Source organism: Otolemur garnettii, unplaced genomic scaffold, assembly GCF_000181295.1.
Source record: "Otolemur garnettii isolate 467f Iridium unplaced genomic scaffold, OtoGar3 scaffold00047, whole genome shotgun sequence".
Taxonomy (NCBI): Eukaryota; Metazoa; Chordata; class Mammalia; order Primates; family Galagidae; genus Otolemur; species Otolemur garnettii.
Window position 1 is genome coordinate 2,616,967 of NW_003852442.1, and position 17,009 is coordinate 2,633,975.

Consider the following 17,009-nt stretch of genomic DNA (forward strand, 5'->3'; position numbering starts at 1 on the left):
ACTACCTTTCCTCCTCCTCACCCCATCAAAAGCCCTTTTGGGAGAGAGGGGCTATAACAGAGCATGGCAGGACTGTGGATAAATACAAAACACTGCCACCTGCCCCTTACTACTCCAGCTCAGAGTATCAACCACCCAAAACAAGCCTTCCTCCAGCTTCCCACCCAGGGGTCAGGAGGGGAAAAGTAAACGTGGTGATTTTTCTAAGTGTCTTATTAAATCTCTGTCAAGTGGCTGAACATCTGTTTTCTTTTTTGCTTTTATTTTGAGGAACAGATCTAGCCCAGAATCACAGGGCTTCAAGGGACCTCGGTTCATGTATAATCATACCAGAGCTTTCTCTCAGGCCCTTGCCAAAGCAATTAGCAAAGCTGCTTTTAACCAATTAGGCCCATCTTTTCAGTTCCCTGTGACAGAGGCTGCCTTCCCCCTCCCCGCCACTTGGCCTCTGAGGAGGCTATTTCAAAAGGCACAATTTGAACCAATTATGCCTGTCTTGTTATTATAATCATTAATCATCATCACTCTAATGACAACTAATAGGCTACTCCACATCCCTTTCTAGAACATGATGGGGACTTACATAAATAAAGAACAAATATTTTGTAGAGGCTTCCAAGTTTTGCCTAGTCCTCTTGCATACATGATCTTGTTAGGCCGCCAGTGCTATGAGATGGGTTATTAATGTGCACATAAAAAAATTAGCCTGCGGCCAGCTCTCGAGTCACTCGGTCAGGCTACAGCCAGTTATTAAAACACAAACAGCACTGGTTAAATGAAAGAGTGAAGCCCACAGTGAGGTGTGATGGACAGAGAAAACAAAGTTTGGTAGGTCTCTATCCGTGTCATGATTCTCCATCTGCTGGGCCCATTGTTCTCATCTGTGAACTGGGATCAGGGCACCTGCCCCACAGAATTGCTGAAGACTCAACAACATGGCACTTGGAAAGTGCTGAGCACAATGCCTGTGAAATCGTAGCCACAGTGATGACAGGGAATAGTGATTTAATATTTTAATGTAATAATTTTTAAAAGTCGGAATAAATTAAAAACTCGATGATGAACAAAATATCAAAATTTTACACCAGAGAGGTCCCCATGCTTCATGTGCATGGCTCACCTCACCCTGATCCTGACCCTTGCTGGACCACTCTGGGGGTCATTTGACACCTTGTGGTATAAGAGAGAGGATGTGATGCTGGGAAAGGCCCAAGTTAGAGTTCTGCTGCTGCTACTTACTCTGGATTCTCCTCAGCAATTTGCCCTCGCTGAACCTGTACAAAGAAAACAGGAGCCTCCGTTTCTCTTTGGGGATTTTTGTGGGTAACACAAAAGAGTGCAATGCTTATTTTTGGAAATCACGGGTCTCGTTCAGGGATGTGTGTGTGTCTGCTCCCTAACTCACCTCTAAAGCTCACCCTAAACCTTTCAGGAAGCCAGACAACATTCTGAATCATTTGGGCTATCTCTGTTCCTCTCTGTCCCGACTCCTCAAACACCCGCCTCTTCCTCACAGGAGTACTTGCCCTTAGGAAGAGCTCAGCTCCAAGTACGTGCCAAGATTTGCCATAAGCCACATCTTCGCTGTGCTCTCTTCTTTTCAGACAATAGGAAGAAGGTGGGAGGGGGCTAAATGTCTTCTTTGAGGACATTGCCTTTGACCTAGGAATTACTGAGCCTATAAATGTGTCAAGCCTCGTGCTCCACCCGCTCCATGTTTTGCCCCGTGTAATCTTCACACCAGCCTTGCAGAGAGATGTCACCATCCCACTGCTTTGCAATATTAAGAAATATTGAGGACTCCACAGAGCTTTTGTTTATGCAGGTTATATCTATCAACATATGCCATTTTAGAAATTAAAACTGAAAATGTTTTATTTATTTACATAATTATTCCTTTAAAAAGAGTAATAAACTTGAGTGGCTTTTTACCCACTCATGATTTTCTTACATCACACATTGGTGGTTTGGAAAGTATTGGCTCAGTGACTTATGCCATTTCCAAATGCTGAGATACTCTACTCTATAATAGTAAATATTGAAAAATCAGGTTTTCTTGTTACTGTGAGTACATGGCATGTAAAAAAAAAAAAAAGTCAATGATTGCAGTGCAGTTTGGTACCACTGCTTTGAATTGTGCTAAGATGTCAATCATCCTTAGTCACCAATGTCTTTACACTACCAGTACAAATATAAACTCAGTGGAAAAGACAAATAATAAATTGATATTATCATGAAAAAAGTTCTGACTTAATGGACCATCCCCTTCTGAAAGGGTCTCGGGGAACTGCACAGGGTTCTGCAAACCACAATGTGAATACTTCTAGCATCAAGTGTGTAATTAAGAAAATTAGCTTTGGCTTAGCACCCGTAGCTCAGTGATTAGGGCTCTGGCCACATGCACCGGGGCTGGTGGGTTCAAACCCAGCCCAGGCCTGCTAAACAACAACAACAAAAATAGCCTGGCATTGTGGAAGGTGCCTGTAGTCCCAGCTACTAGGGAGGCTGAGGCAAAAGAATTGCTTGAACCCAAGAGTTTGAGGTTGCTGTGAGCTGTGACACCACAGCACTCTACAGAAGTGGACATAATAAGACTCTCTCTTTCAAAAGAACAAAGAAAGTCAGCTTTGGTGTCAGGCACAGAGTAGGCCAAGTCAAAATTCTACCCATGTTAACTGCATAATCTTGGTAAAAATAGATGACTTCTCTGAGACTTGGCTTCCTTACCTACAAAATAAGAATGACAGTACCACCTGCCTTATAGAACTGTGGTGAGGGACACATGAGATGTTCTGTATGAAAGACTTAACAGGACCTGGCACAAGGTAAAGCACCCAATAAATGGTATACATGTTTTATGTTTTAAGTAAATTAATATAAAATGATATGAGTGCTAACAGAGGTAAGTATGCAATATGTGAAAAAAGGGGGGAAAGGCACCTCATTCTAGTTTGTATAGCATGTATCTCAGGACAAGCTTCTCTGCTTCATTCTGTTACAAGTTCCTGAAGGACAAGCATGGGCCAGCAGCTGCTGGATTTATAGGCATTATCACACAGAAATACGCCTTATATGTCCCACAGAGACTACCAGGGCCCCTATGTAGCTAATGCTCACTATCAAATAAAAAGCAAGTGGCAAAAAGGCGGTAGTTTAGCTCAGACATGAATTTTCATTTGGATATGTATCTTTTTCAGGGTTTTTTGTCTCCTGTTACATTAACTATTCATCCATTACACCTAACTGACACTAATATTGCTTTCACACACTGAGGGGAGACTTTAAATTTAAATATAGCATTCAAACTTCCTAGAAGTCTCCTTTGCCATAAAAAATAATATACCTTATTCTTTTAGAAATCAGATCAAAGTATAGAGTAAACCTTTCCTCTTAAGAACCAGCAGTGACTTCTTCCAGAAATGCAGTTATGTACATCTCTGCACGGCTGAAGAGCAAGCTAACGAGTGATGTGTCTGGTTCAATACAAGACAGAGAGTTATGAGGCTGCCTGGATGATGAACTACAGAAGTTCTGCTTTTCAATGCCTCTGCAGGGGCACCTGTTAGCTGCTTCCTGCTAACCCAGAATTTTGGCCCTCACACACCTAACCTACAGTTACCCTCCCCAAGGCGATGCATCTCTATGCAGTCACGTAGGCGGCTCTGAGCCCCCCTCACGCCATGTTGGCTGCAGCCTGCTTTCCTGGCTCTTCAATCGGCCAGCACGCCCCGCAACAAACGAAGCCTGTGCCACACAGGTGAGTTGTGAGAGAGTCAGTACACAGGGCAAAAGAAGAAAACTGGAGTTACTTCTGGAAAATGCTTCAGACTTAACCTGACCTAGACAGAGATGCCTCACATGGGACCATCCCTGGGAAAGGAATACAACTCCACTGCTGTCATAAACAAAGTTGTAAAAGTGAAATGTTTGAGCAGGGACTTCACCTCACTTCAACCACCCATAAGCAGGTTTCTCCAGCTCCAAAATGCTGAGAATCCCCAGGAAATCTTACTAAAGTGGATATTCCCTGGCCCCACCCAGGGGGTGGTATCAATGCAGGGCCCTCCAGGAGCCCCCTCAAGACACATTCTTGACCAGCTTGGATTTCCTTGCCAGACCAGCTGGAGGATGCTTTCCGTGACCACTGTTTATGTATTCCTTCATAGAAGACATTTATCAATCACCTACAAAATGCCAAATGCAATTAGTCATATATAACATATGATGTACAGTAAACTTTGTTTTCAGGGAGCTTAAATTCTAATAAGATGAGTCAAACCAATCAATAACCTATGAGATCTATTCACATGTTCAGAGAGCTAATTAATGATAACAATCCAAGTATCTGTCAACAGGGGACAGATAAATAAAATGTGGTATATTAATTACCCACACAATGGAATAATATTCAGCAATATGAGATTTGAAATAATTAAGGCACATATATAGAAGGCCAGAGCTGGATGAGGCCTGAGGCATCCTGATGGGTCTTAACCAACCCAGAGGCTGCGAGTGTTTCCCTGAACCCCCATCAAGGTAAAATATGATTACTTATACCCAGGAAGGGTGACCAGGATACCACAGGAATTAAGGGAAGCAACTGGGCCCCAGCACAAAATCAGAGCCAAGACCAGGTCAACTGTCACTGGACACTTCATACCCTCCAACCCCTGGATATTTTAGTCATGTTACACTCAGGGCCCACTTCCCATAGGACAAAAGCAGACTTAGTCTGCATATCAACTCTCAGGTCACTGATTGTGGCCTAAACACAGATCATCAGGCATGAGGTTTGGGCGGGAAATACTTTAGACTTTTCCAAGTGAGTTCTGCCTCTCTGCTGCCTTCAGGCCTGTCAGTTCTCTGAACTGTTGGGAAAGCAAAACTCATGCAATTCCTGCTTGTCCTTCAGCCTTAGAGAAAGCACCACCAGGGGAGATAGTTCAATTTGTACAGGAAAACTCTCTCCAACTCTTAAAGAAAAAGAAAAGTGCCTCTCCCTCCTCTGATTTGCAGCAATTTGCAGGATTGGTGCTCAGTGGTATAGTCTATGGGGTCCCTGAGTCCCCAAATAGACCTGGTTATGAGAGGCCACCTTCGTTTAATCTCCCAGATCACACCAACTGGGGCTGTAGTGTCCTAGAGCTGTCCCAAGAAGACCAGATCCTGAAGACATATGCCACCCAAGAGTCACCCAGCTGGTGAGCTCCACCCTTCAAGGCCCTGGTGACCCCACAGAAGTAGGGGAGCTGACAGCCAGTGGCGTGGCTCGTGTGGCAGGATGGGCCTGTCTCCTCCCCACACCTTTGTCACCACACAGCTCCCGCAGAGTTCTGCACTCACAGCGAGTGTACCAGCCTAAGCACAGGCAGCCTTCTGGAAGGCAGACACTGGGCCTGCCATTAGCTAGGCTACTGGAGGCTGCAGGCCCACCTATTTCATCCTCGACTTCCAGACTTAATGCTCTATGAAGGAGAGGCAGGAACCCTAGTCCCTGTGTCCATCTCATCTTCCTCTGCTACCATGCACTATATTAGGTCCCTGCCTGTGGCAGGTCGCAGAACCAAGCCAGTTTTATAATCATTCTCTCCCTCTTTCCCTGGTCTGTGGATCTTTCTGTCCCAAATAAATCAATGTTACTATTTTTCCTTTCCCTCTTCATTCTCAGCAGGCTGCTGCTCAGGCCGTTTCTTTCAGATAATTAGCTGGGCATACTCTCAAACAAGGCCAGTGCAGGGCCCAGGCTGGGATGGAAATAAGACTGCATGGTACAACCCAGGGCACCTCCAGGCTTCTGCACAAGTTTCCCTCCAGCTGGGTTGACAACAGCCATTGCTCTTCCAAATAATGGACAGGGCAGGGTGCTAAGGGTGGAGAGAGCAGGTATAAAGCCATGCCTCATCCTGAGTCATCCTAAGTGGACTCTCAGGTTGGCCCATGGAATTCACTCTGTCTTCATGTCAGGAGGGTTTCCAATACCATTTCTACTTCAGATATCAAAAGAAAGACTCTGGAAGCCAATTAGCTGAACAGTTTTCAAAGAGGAGATGTGTTTCTTTAAACACCTTCTATTTGTACACTGACCAATATATGAAAGAGGTTAGTGTTGCACTGGCTGATGTCAGAGAGAAGCACGGGCTCAGGACCCTCTCTGACTTGCTCTCCTCATCAACCCCACAGGCTCCCCTGGTGTCTCTGTGAAAGCCCAGAGTTCTGCCAGGCATAGCCTGGAAACCCTGAGTCAGCCTTTCATAAGACTGAAATCCCCTTCTCAGCATTTCTAGCATGTTCTCAATTTCAGTCACTTGTGGCTAATCTATCCCTGCTTGGCGTCCACTGCCCTCCTTATAGTGGCCGATGCTAACCTAGCCCAGAGGCCCCTGCTCAACCTCCAAACTCCCTGACCCTGCTGTCTCTTGATTTCCCCTAGAACTGAGCTACTCTATGACTATGCCCCCATCCCTATGTCCTCAGGCCCCCTACTTGGTCTCTTGATAACCAAAAAGGCCACTTGACCTGCTTGGGCTCCAGCTCTTCCCCAGGGTGGGCAATTTCCATAACCACCTTATCATGTAGGATGACAGCTAAGAGCATGAGCTCCCAAGTCAGACTGCTTGGGTTCAAATCCTAACTCTTCCCCTTTCTAGCTACTCACTTTGGTGACCTTTGACAAGTTCTTTAACTGCTCCATGAATCAGCGTCTGCCTCAGTGAACTAAGGATAGCAACCTCTCCAACTTCAGACAGATCCATGTATCACAGGTGGGCAGTGTCACTCCCTTACAGTCTTGCTGCCTCTTTTTTCCACCCACCCCAGTCCTGGCATCCACAGTCCAGCTGGAGCCACCAGCCAAGTCCTCCCCCTGGTGGAGCACACCGACACCTGCTGGTAGCCTGCTCTTGCTCCAAGGGCACCCCTGCCAAGACACAACAACTTTAACTCACATGTTTATAAAAATCTGTCCAAGTATTTATCAAGCATCCTTACAATGCCGGGAATTGTGCTGTACAAGGGAGGGCAACAGAGAATAAAGGACACAAGATGTTTGGTCCTGTGAAGCTTATACTTCAAGGACATTTTTTTCATCATTTTCCCCCAGTGGAACCCCAAGACAAGGGCTGACCCTGAGATCTGACAAAAGATTTAAGAAAATGTTTAGCTCCCCCGCCTGGTGTTGCACAGGAAGCCCTAAGGATAAGAACAGTAGCACCATAATTGCTGCCAATATTTCTTTTCTCTCTCGGGCACAGAGAATTCCTTACAGTCAAGGATGGCCATGAGACTGAATTCTGGACCATAAAATATGGGCAAAAGAGAAGTTAGCTGCTTCCTAGCATGAACCATAAAAACTTCCTTCATGTTCTCACCCCTTTCTGGCTGTCTCAAAGAACACCCCACAGCAAAACTGGGAATTGCCAAGATTTGGAAGATAGCAGAATCACAGACAGGAGCCTGAGTCCTTGAATCACCACTCAGAAAACAGTTGCCCAACCAGGAAAACTGGGAAGAGGAGAAACAGGAAGCAAATGAGAAAATAGTATGGATGATGAACAAGATAAGAATTCAGGCATACTCTGTTGCTTTTGTAAATTTCTGTTCTTTAACATTAAAAAGTAAAGGTGGTTTATTTTCTGCCTGTGCTCAGTAATAAAACATGAGCCACAGAATGGGATTATCTGCCCACTATTTTAGAACAACAACAAAAACAACTTTAGTTTGACATGATTTCTTTCACAGAAGCGGACGGAAATACACTAGAAAGGAAAGTACAAAGGGAATTCTCAAGTTGGCTGGAGAATCTAAAGGCGGAGTCTCAGATAGGAGAGAGATTAAGGAATTTGGAGGACACATGACAAGTTTCAAAGGCTGAGCCACATCTCAGACTGGAACGCCTCTGACCCAGGGAAAGGTCTGATGAAACCTTTCCCTGGGTCAGAGGCTCAGCCTTTGAAACTTGTCACATGTCCTCCAAATTCCTTAATCTCTCTTCTGAGACACAGAGGAGTTAACAAAGACGAAACCTGAATCACAGAGGAGTTAACAAAAGACGAAAGCTCTATCTTTCCAGTATGAGATCAGGGTTTCAGGGGAAGCTAAGCTAGCAAAACAGGTGTGATATCTCTTCCAGAAAGGAATATCCTCCTCCAGGACAATCTTAAAACTGTTCTCAACAGACCATCACCATCAGAATCATTGGGAATGCTGACTGAAGTGAAGTCCTGTTAATTCAGAGCAGTCAAAAACTGGAAACAACCCAAATGTCCATCAGCAGGACAGTGGAGAAACAAAATGTGGTGTATCCAAATAATGGAATATTATTCAGCAACAAAAAATGATGAGTAACGTGTGTAAATCTAAAAAACATGGTGAGCCCAAGAGGCCAGTCATAAAAATACATGCTATATGTTTCTATTTACATGAAAAGTCTGAAAAGTCAAATTTAATCTGCAGTGATAGAAAAACCCATCAGTATTAGCCTGGGGCAGTGGGAGCAGGTGTGGAGAGTTGGAGGTGACTCGAGAATGTGGAGCATTATCCAACTTGATTGTAATGGTCGCAACAAGGGCTTATCAATTTGTCAAAACTCAACAAAAGGTTCACTTAAAACTGCTGCCTCAATAAAATTGATTCAAACACTAAATGTTACAAAATATAGACCTACTGGAAGCAATATCACGTCAGTAGCAATGAGCACACCTCACACCTGGATGCTGATTTCTAATCCTATTCTCTGATGCAAGGAACCAGGGCTCCTTAGAGAAAGGACTGACTGCAGAACAGGGGCGGGAAGGACACACGAGGAGCCCCGAGCTCATCTATCCCTGCTGCCTACTGTCTTCTCATCTCCTTTATTCTCTACTGTGTCCCTAACACATAGCATAGCTCCTGGCATTACATGGGTGCTCAACAAATATTTGTTAAATAGACTTTTATTTTTAAAAAAAAAAAAAAAGGTGAGTTAAAATTCTGTCTTGGTTGGGTGCCCCTGGAGCAAGCACGGGCTGCCAGCAGGTGGCAGTGTGGTTTGGAGTGTGCCACCTGGGGCTAAGGAAACCCAAGAAAATGAATAAATAAAACAATCCTACCAGCATAGGGCTATCTCAAAGAGACACAAAGTCAACTGAAAGTGCTCCGGACAGCCAAAGCTGAAACAATTGGAGCAAGAAAATTAGTACTATTGGATACATGTATAACCCAAAGGTATAATGGTGTCATGTGTCCATATCAACATAAAATAAATGAGCCAGACACAGTGGCTCACGCCTGTAATCCTAGCACTCAGGAGGCCGAGGTGGGTGGATTGTCTGAGCTCATGAGTTTGAGACCAGCCTGAGCCAGAGCGAGACCTCATGTCTAAAAAAATATAGCCAGGTGGGTGACTGTAGTCCCAGATACTTGGGAAGCTAAGGCAAGAGAACTGCTTAAGTCCAAGAGTTTGAGGTTGCTGTGAGCTGTGACGCCCATAGCACTCTACCAAGGGTGACAAAAAAAGCCTGTCTCAAAAATAAATAAATAAACAAGCAAACAAATAAATAGGGAGACAAATTCCTCATACAGAAGAGTTCCAAATAACTTATGGAGGTGCTCTACCCTCCACTCTGAAGTGTGGGCTGCATATGGTGAGTCCCTTCCCAGGAGTGTAGCAGAGAAGGGTCAGAGAGTAACTCCACAGGGAAGAAACCTGGTGAACACTGCCCCAGCAGAGGGATCAAAGTCAACAGCAACAGTCAGGTGCCATGTTGATACCATGTGCCCTTGCCGTGATGGGAATGGCACTTTACTTGTGTGGTTTTCCTCACAAAAGCCCATAACCCCAGCTTAACCATGAGAAAACCTCAGACACTTCTCAATTGTGGAACATTCTTCAAAATACACCACCAATACTCCTCAAAGCTGTGAAGATCATCAAAATCAGGGCAAATCTGATGGACGGTGATGGCCGAGGAAACACAGTGGAATGGAATGTGGTGTCCTGAGATAGGATCCTGAGACAGAGAAAGGACAGCAGGCAAAGACTAAGGTGATCTGAATCAACTACGGGCTAAGTACTGTGCAAGCCTGACCCTTCACAGCACTACATTCACATGTTTGCCTCCTCCTGGGAAGAGTCCCAGCACTTCAGCCTGGCAAACTCCTCCTCATCCTTCAAAACCTTGATCAAATGTCTCCTCTCTGAAGCCTTCACAGACATCACTCTGGAACTTAGTCATTTTCTTCTTTTGTCATCTTTCCACACTTGCTGACATGCATCTTTATCGCTCACCATGGTGGACTGTAATATTTGCCTGGGTGTCTCTGCCCATCACTAGAAAGTGAGCACCTTAAAGTCACAAACATGTCATTGTTCATCATTCACGCTCCTCCGTCATTCCTCACCTGTCACAGCACTGAGCAGAGCAGCTCCTCAGGATTCACTCGAGGGGGTGACTGAGTAAATGCATTAATGAACAAACTCATTCTGGAAACCTCAGCCCTGAGCTAGGGGAAACGAAAGCCACCAGCTAATAGAAGAGCTCTCTGTATCAGACGGCCCATCTATTTTTGTTATTTGCTCTATAAGTGATGTCAGAACGTGTCCTTAATATGTTGAGAACTGTAGACACCAACTTAATGAACAGGCTCTGGTGTACATAAGCCCAGCAGGGTGTCAGAGATGTGGCTGGGGAGGACTGAAAGCGGGAGGACATCCCAGACTCAGCAACAGCTCAGCGGCAGCAAACTCACTGCAGACAGACAGCAGGCAGAGGTGGGCCCAGGAGACAGGTGAGTATTTGTTTCCCTCAGCCCCTCCCTCAGCTCATCCTGTGACCACTGTGTAAGGCATGCGACATAGTCAACATAGTCATTTCAAATCTTTTTCTTGTTGTTGGAAACTGAGGCTCAGAAAATTTGGGGGTGGAAGGCAGCATTAGGAACAGAGCCCAACACAGCCACCACAAAGGAGAAAGTGACTCCAGTCCCTTCTTTTACATTTGTAAGATCTTTGTGAAAATCATAAACACTGTTCCACACATCCCAGGACTTCATTTTAAGAAGCACCAAGTAAATATCCCTGGGCTCACTCAGTGGAGGAGGAAAAACTAGAATCTGACCTTCCTATGACCAGGGAAAGGTTTGGTATCTAGAAAACATCCACAAACTGCGATGGATCTGAGAAGTGTTATGGACATTCTTGCCTAGAAAAGAAATCCAGGGTTTGTGATCTTGCATAAAAGTCAGTCTCTCTCTCTCTCTCTGAAATATGTCAGGAATATCCAGGGGTTCTGGGTAAAACTATGTGCTGCATAGTCTTAATACCCTGATTTACCATTTTTTTAAAAAGTGCTTGTTACAGACTACTATATAGTAACTACTCATTAAATGAAAGCTGTTAATTACAATGGTGTGATACTCAATATGGAAGTGGCCATCTGCAACTGCAGTTAGCTGAAATGAAACAGGGATTATTGGGAGTATCAAGCTTCAGGCACAGCTAGAGGTGTTCAGATGAATTCATCTAGTCTCTTGGATCTTGGTTCTATTCTCAGCCAGACTCTCTCCTTGTTGGGATAAGATGTCCATCATATGTTCCAACCTCACATCCTATCCTTTCAGTAACTCCCCAAAGCAGCAGCAAGCTTATTTTCCAACACTTTCACCAAAAGCTAAGGATGATCCTCTTTGGATCACCTTGAATCATTTGCAAATCCTTGAACAAATAATGAGATCTAGACGTAGTGAGACCAACTACTGAACCACTATATCAAGGGTGGGGAAGAGGTAACTCCCCCAGAAAAATCAGTGCACTATGAGGAAATGGGAGGAAGATTCTACACGGGCAGAATGAACGTATGTCTAGTGCATTATAGTGATAAGCAGCCATGATGTCTACGGGGGCAGACTCAGCACACCATTATTTATCACAGCACTACTCTTGATGATGTCCTACATAGGACAAGTTAATCCAAGATGAAATGGGATGGAGGACTGGAGAACACAGAAAGCCCATTTACTCATTCACCCCAATGACAGCCCTGCTTGCTCTTCCCAATTCCTGTCTCCTTTCGAGAGAACAGCCCCAGTGATAGAGACCTCCACTCCTGCAGTCCTGTGCCCTCTAGTCAACAGCCACTGTTAAAGGAAGAAAAGAAAATCTCCCATCATTTTGACAGGCCTCCTGCTCAGGTGCATTCTTGTTTCTTACCTAACCCTGAAGGCTATCTTTATTTTCTCCCCTACTGAGTGATCTGGTGACTGTCTTCTTTAACCATTACAGAGATTTAGAAATTTGCTAGGAGCAAAACCACAATCCTTACAGAAAAGAGGTATCTGGAGTGCCTTTTCTATTAATGACCCCAGCCCTGGAAAGGAATCTGAGCGCCAATGATAGATGGCCACCTTCTGGGCTTTGGGAATGGGGACTTGTCTGTCTTTCCCCTTGTCCTCCAACAGCAGCTGTCCTGCAGACATCGCTAGTCTGCATTAGATGAAGTAGAGTGCTTTCAACTTCATTTCCTCTTTCTTGCTGGCCCTGGGTCTCAGCCAGCTAAGGTAAGCTCCTTCTTGCTGTTGCTCAAACAGCTGCTCTGGAGGCTCAAAAAGAAATGATTGGCCTGCAGCCTTGTGGTTGTCTAGTTTTATGTGAGGAGAGCCCAGTTCTTTTTAGGATAGAGAGGAAAGTCAGTTTTGGATGGGAGGGAAGAAGGTTTAGTACAATGGGAATAAAAAGGAAGGAAATCTAAGAGTTGCCATCTAGACAAAATAAGTGTTCCTTCTTCTCTAAGAGCAAGGAGGAGAATCTGGTGATGATCTTTTTAATGATGAAATCTGCTTTCTCTCGCTCCCTATTGCCTACAGTATGAAACCAATCTCCCAAGTGTGACTGCCAGGCTCTGTATGTTCTGGCCTCTGCTTACATCTCTAGCCCAAATTCTCTTTGCTTTATCCTTCCCCTTTGCTCCAACATGTCTTACAGAATAGATCCCGCGCTCTCACTGGAAATCTTACGAGATCATTTTCTCTTGCTAAGGTGTTTCTCTACTTGGCTACTATTAACTTCCAAGCCACTCATAACAAATTAACTCAAAGTTGGTGGCTTAAAACAACACAAACGTATTTTCTTACAGCTCTGGAGGCCAGGATCCCAAAACGGTTTCAATGAACTGAATCCAAGGCGTTAGCAGGACCTTGCTTCTTTCAGAGCTCTGAGGGAAAATCTCTACTCTGGTCTTTCCCAGATTCTAGAGAGAATTCGCTGCATTCCTTGTCTCCTGATCCCCTCCTCTATCTTCAGAGTAATGTGGCATGTTTCAATGTCACACTGCAACCTTCTTCTGTCTCAAATCTGCCTCTGCCTCCTTCTAAGGACACTCATGATTGCATGAGGGTCCATCTGGGTAATCAAGGATAACCTCCTCATCCCAATACCCTTAGTTTAATCACACTTGCAAGCTTCTCTTGCCATATAAGGTAGCATTCATGGGCTGCAGGGGGTTAAGATCAAGGTATCTCTATCCTGATTATCAGCCTCCCACAACCACTTCCTATACGTCTGTCTGGAATTACTTTGTGTGTCAGTTGCTCCAGGAGGTCCTCACTGTCCCTCTTCTCTTTTCAGCTGAAGTTTCTATGTTCCTCACCATCCCCTGTTTTCCTCCACATTGAGCACACTACAGGATGTGACAATTGTCCCTGGCCTGTCTCTGACTCAAGAGACAGTCTAATGCATAGAAATGTCACTTGCAGAAGAGCATGTAAGACAAGAAATGGGAAAATGAATCTATAGGACAACTGCTACAACCCGAGCACTGTTTAAAAAGCATTCACGTCCAGAAAGATACAACCCAACTTTGACCTGCGTTTACATTCGAAGAAAAGCACAGTCCTGGTGAGGTGAGGATGAAGTGAGGCTTCTCCTCCACTCTGGAGTTACTGATGCTTTTTTTTTTCATTTTTTTTTTATTAAATCATAGCTGTGTGTGTTCATGAATGTTTTATATTAAAAAGTTTTGAGAACTTGAATAGCAGCATATTTGAGATTCTGTAATGTCTCCCAGCTTTCTATTTGAATAAACGGTTGTTTTATGTGTGTTTGCACTTCCCAGCTGGCCCCAGTTTGAAAATATTTTCGAGAAGCCCACTTCATCTTAAAGTGTAAGACTTTCTGGGTCTTCTGCCAAAAGCCAAAAATGATATCCCAACGTTTCAAGTCCTAATGGTCACTTTCTTTTAAAACAATCCATTTTGGGTAGGACATGCTATTAAAACGCAGGCTCTAGTTAGTGGGGAGGCCCTAGAGCTATCAATTGCTGGGGCTTGAATGGCTCAAAGAGCTGGGGGGGACTGGCCCATCCATCCCACCCAGGAGCAAAGGCCAAGGTCCACTGCCATTATTTTTAATGATAAATGTTACTGACCAGCAGATGTCACCACGACTGAGGCAAGCCAATTGCTCTGATTAAAACATTACTTACTGCAGAAGCAGTGACTTAACTCAGCCAATATTTTCCTCTAACACACGGTTCAAAGAAACAAGAGGACGCCCAGAGAAAGTCACATGTGGACACAGAAACATCTGTGAGCAGTCACGGGAAACTAAGCTGAAGAAACCCAGGGCAAGATGACACCACTAATAAGGATTTCTAATGAACAGTTAAGGACCAGAGACAGGCATGTAGAAAATACTTGTCATGCATACAACCGAGGTTTATTATCTAAATACACATATTTAAAAATCTCCCCCCAGTGATTAAGAAAAGGCAAGCAGCCCAACAGACAAGTAGACAAAAAATATATACAAGTAATTCACAGTAAAGGGCATTCAAATGGCTTGTAAATACATGAAAAAAATGCCCAAATTCACCATATGATTTGGAAAATGTTGTGATTCTTGTATTCTATTTATAAGGGACAAATGGTTAATATGGTTTTTCAAAAAAATTAGCCTCATATAAGAAAATATAACCTGCATATACCATTCTACCTTGCTGTGGTCAACCCTCGGGAAAAATTCACATACCTGAGAGAAAAAATGTGAAATACATTTTCATTACAACACTGTTTCTTATGGTGAAATAGCTTTATGGTCCAATTACAGATAAACTGTTAAGTAAATTATAAAATGCTAAGAAATACTAGGAAACAATTAAAGGGATTGAGATATATCACCATATAATGACATAAGAATAAAAAAATCTCCAAGGTAGTCTATAAAATTTAAAGAGATATTGAGGAATTATATTTATTAAAGTATTTCTAAATATCTATATTTAAACATATGGACAATAATCAGGAAAAAAATGCAATGCCAACTGCTAATACTGATGAATGACAAGTCTGGTCTTCTTCAAACTGTTTTCCCCAGTATAATTGGTGCAAATGTGGTTTAATAGAGCACATGGAAAAAGAAATTAGAAATATTAGCTGATCATAAATATTTCAAATCAACAGGTAGTGATGACTAAAGCTAAAATGACTTAAGTTACAAGTTAGTTCTGTAGAGGGGTTGGCTCCATTGCAGCTGCCTCCTCATTACCACTGCCAAGTCCAGGAGGAACAAAGGAAGGGCAGGTACTCTCACACACTGTGACTGGGAGCTATAAACCTCTCCAATTCCCTATACTGCCTGCCTCCTGGAGATCCAAGCAAAGCAGGTGCCCACCAAACCTTAGCACCTGCTACTGATATCCCACCACCTCGATGGCACCAACACTGCTACCTGAGTAGCACTACTGCAGCTGCTACCATTAGACCTAGCTGGGGAGAGATCCCCAGCCCACCTGATTCTCTTGTGGTGTGTCACATGCCTCCCTACCCTTGCCACCTATAGCTGGCCTAGCACTGTGCCCCAGTGAGTCATCCTGTTGCTGGCTGTGGTTCCACAAGCCACTCAGGCACCAGCCAAGACCCCTGACCTATCTATGCACCTGCTAAGATCCCGCACCTCACACATGCATCACTCAAGTTTCCACAACCTATGCAGATCCACTCCACTGCTAGCTGCAGTTCCATGACACACCCAAGTACCTACAAAGGTCCTACAGCCAACCTAGGCACCTTCCAAGAATTTGCAACTTGCACAGACACCAGCTTCAGTCCCATGACATCTCCAGGCAACTACAAAGGTCATGCCACTAACCTCATGGAGAGGAACTATCCCAGCCCCCCATCTGAACTTTCAACAATGGCCTGAGTACCATGTCACTAATCTGAATGAATATGCCTCAGCACCAGCTTGGGCTGTGACAACCACAGGGGGATGGGGTGACGCAGGAGAAGAGCTACCTTATAGGCTTTCAGTCCCACTCCCCTTGAATCAATCCCCTGCAGAAGGACATAAAAAATGTATCTATCTTGGGATTTCTCCTCCTCACTAAGTAGGAGAGTTCCCAGCAAAAGAGAACAGGTGCTCTACAAATCTATCCTCCCTGAGGTGAGAGAGATTTCAGAAGAGAAGAAAACAGCAAAAGAATTCTGGAAATGTGAAAGAACAAGCTAGTTCAAAACCCCTAAAGATCCACAGTAATAAACCCAACCACAGGAAATTGTTAAAATGTCAGAAATGAAATTCAGAATATGGATGGCAAACAAGATGAATGGAATTGCAAAGAAACCTAAAAACTAATACAATGGAAACAAAATACTGCAGGACATGAATGAAAAATATGAGTTGAAAGCTCACTAAATAGATAGACAACATAAAAAAAGGATATAAATAAGCTTTTAAAAAAATGAAGGAGTCATTTAGGAAATGACAAACTACAGAGAAAGTTTCAATAACATACTAACCAAGCAGAGGACAGATTCTCAGAATGTGAAGACAAGGCTTCTGAATTAGCACAATCAGTCAAAGATGCAGATAAAGAATAAAGAAGAATGGACAATCACTCACAGAAATATAAGACTATGTGAAGTGAGCCAATATACAAATTATAGGTTGTAAAATTGGAGAAATATGTGTATAATATATATAAATAAATATATATTTATATATTAATAATATATTATATACAATATTTATATATAAAATA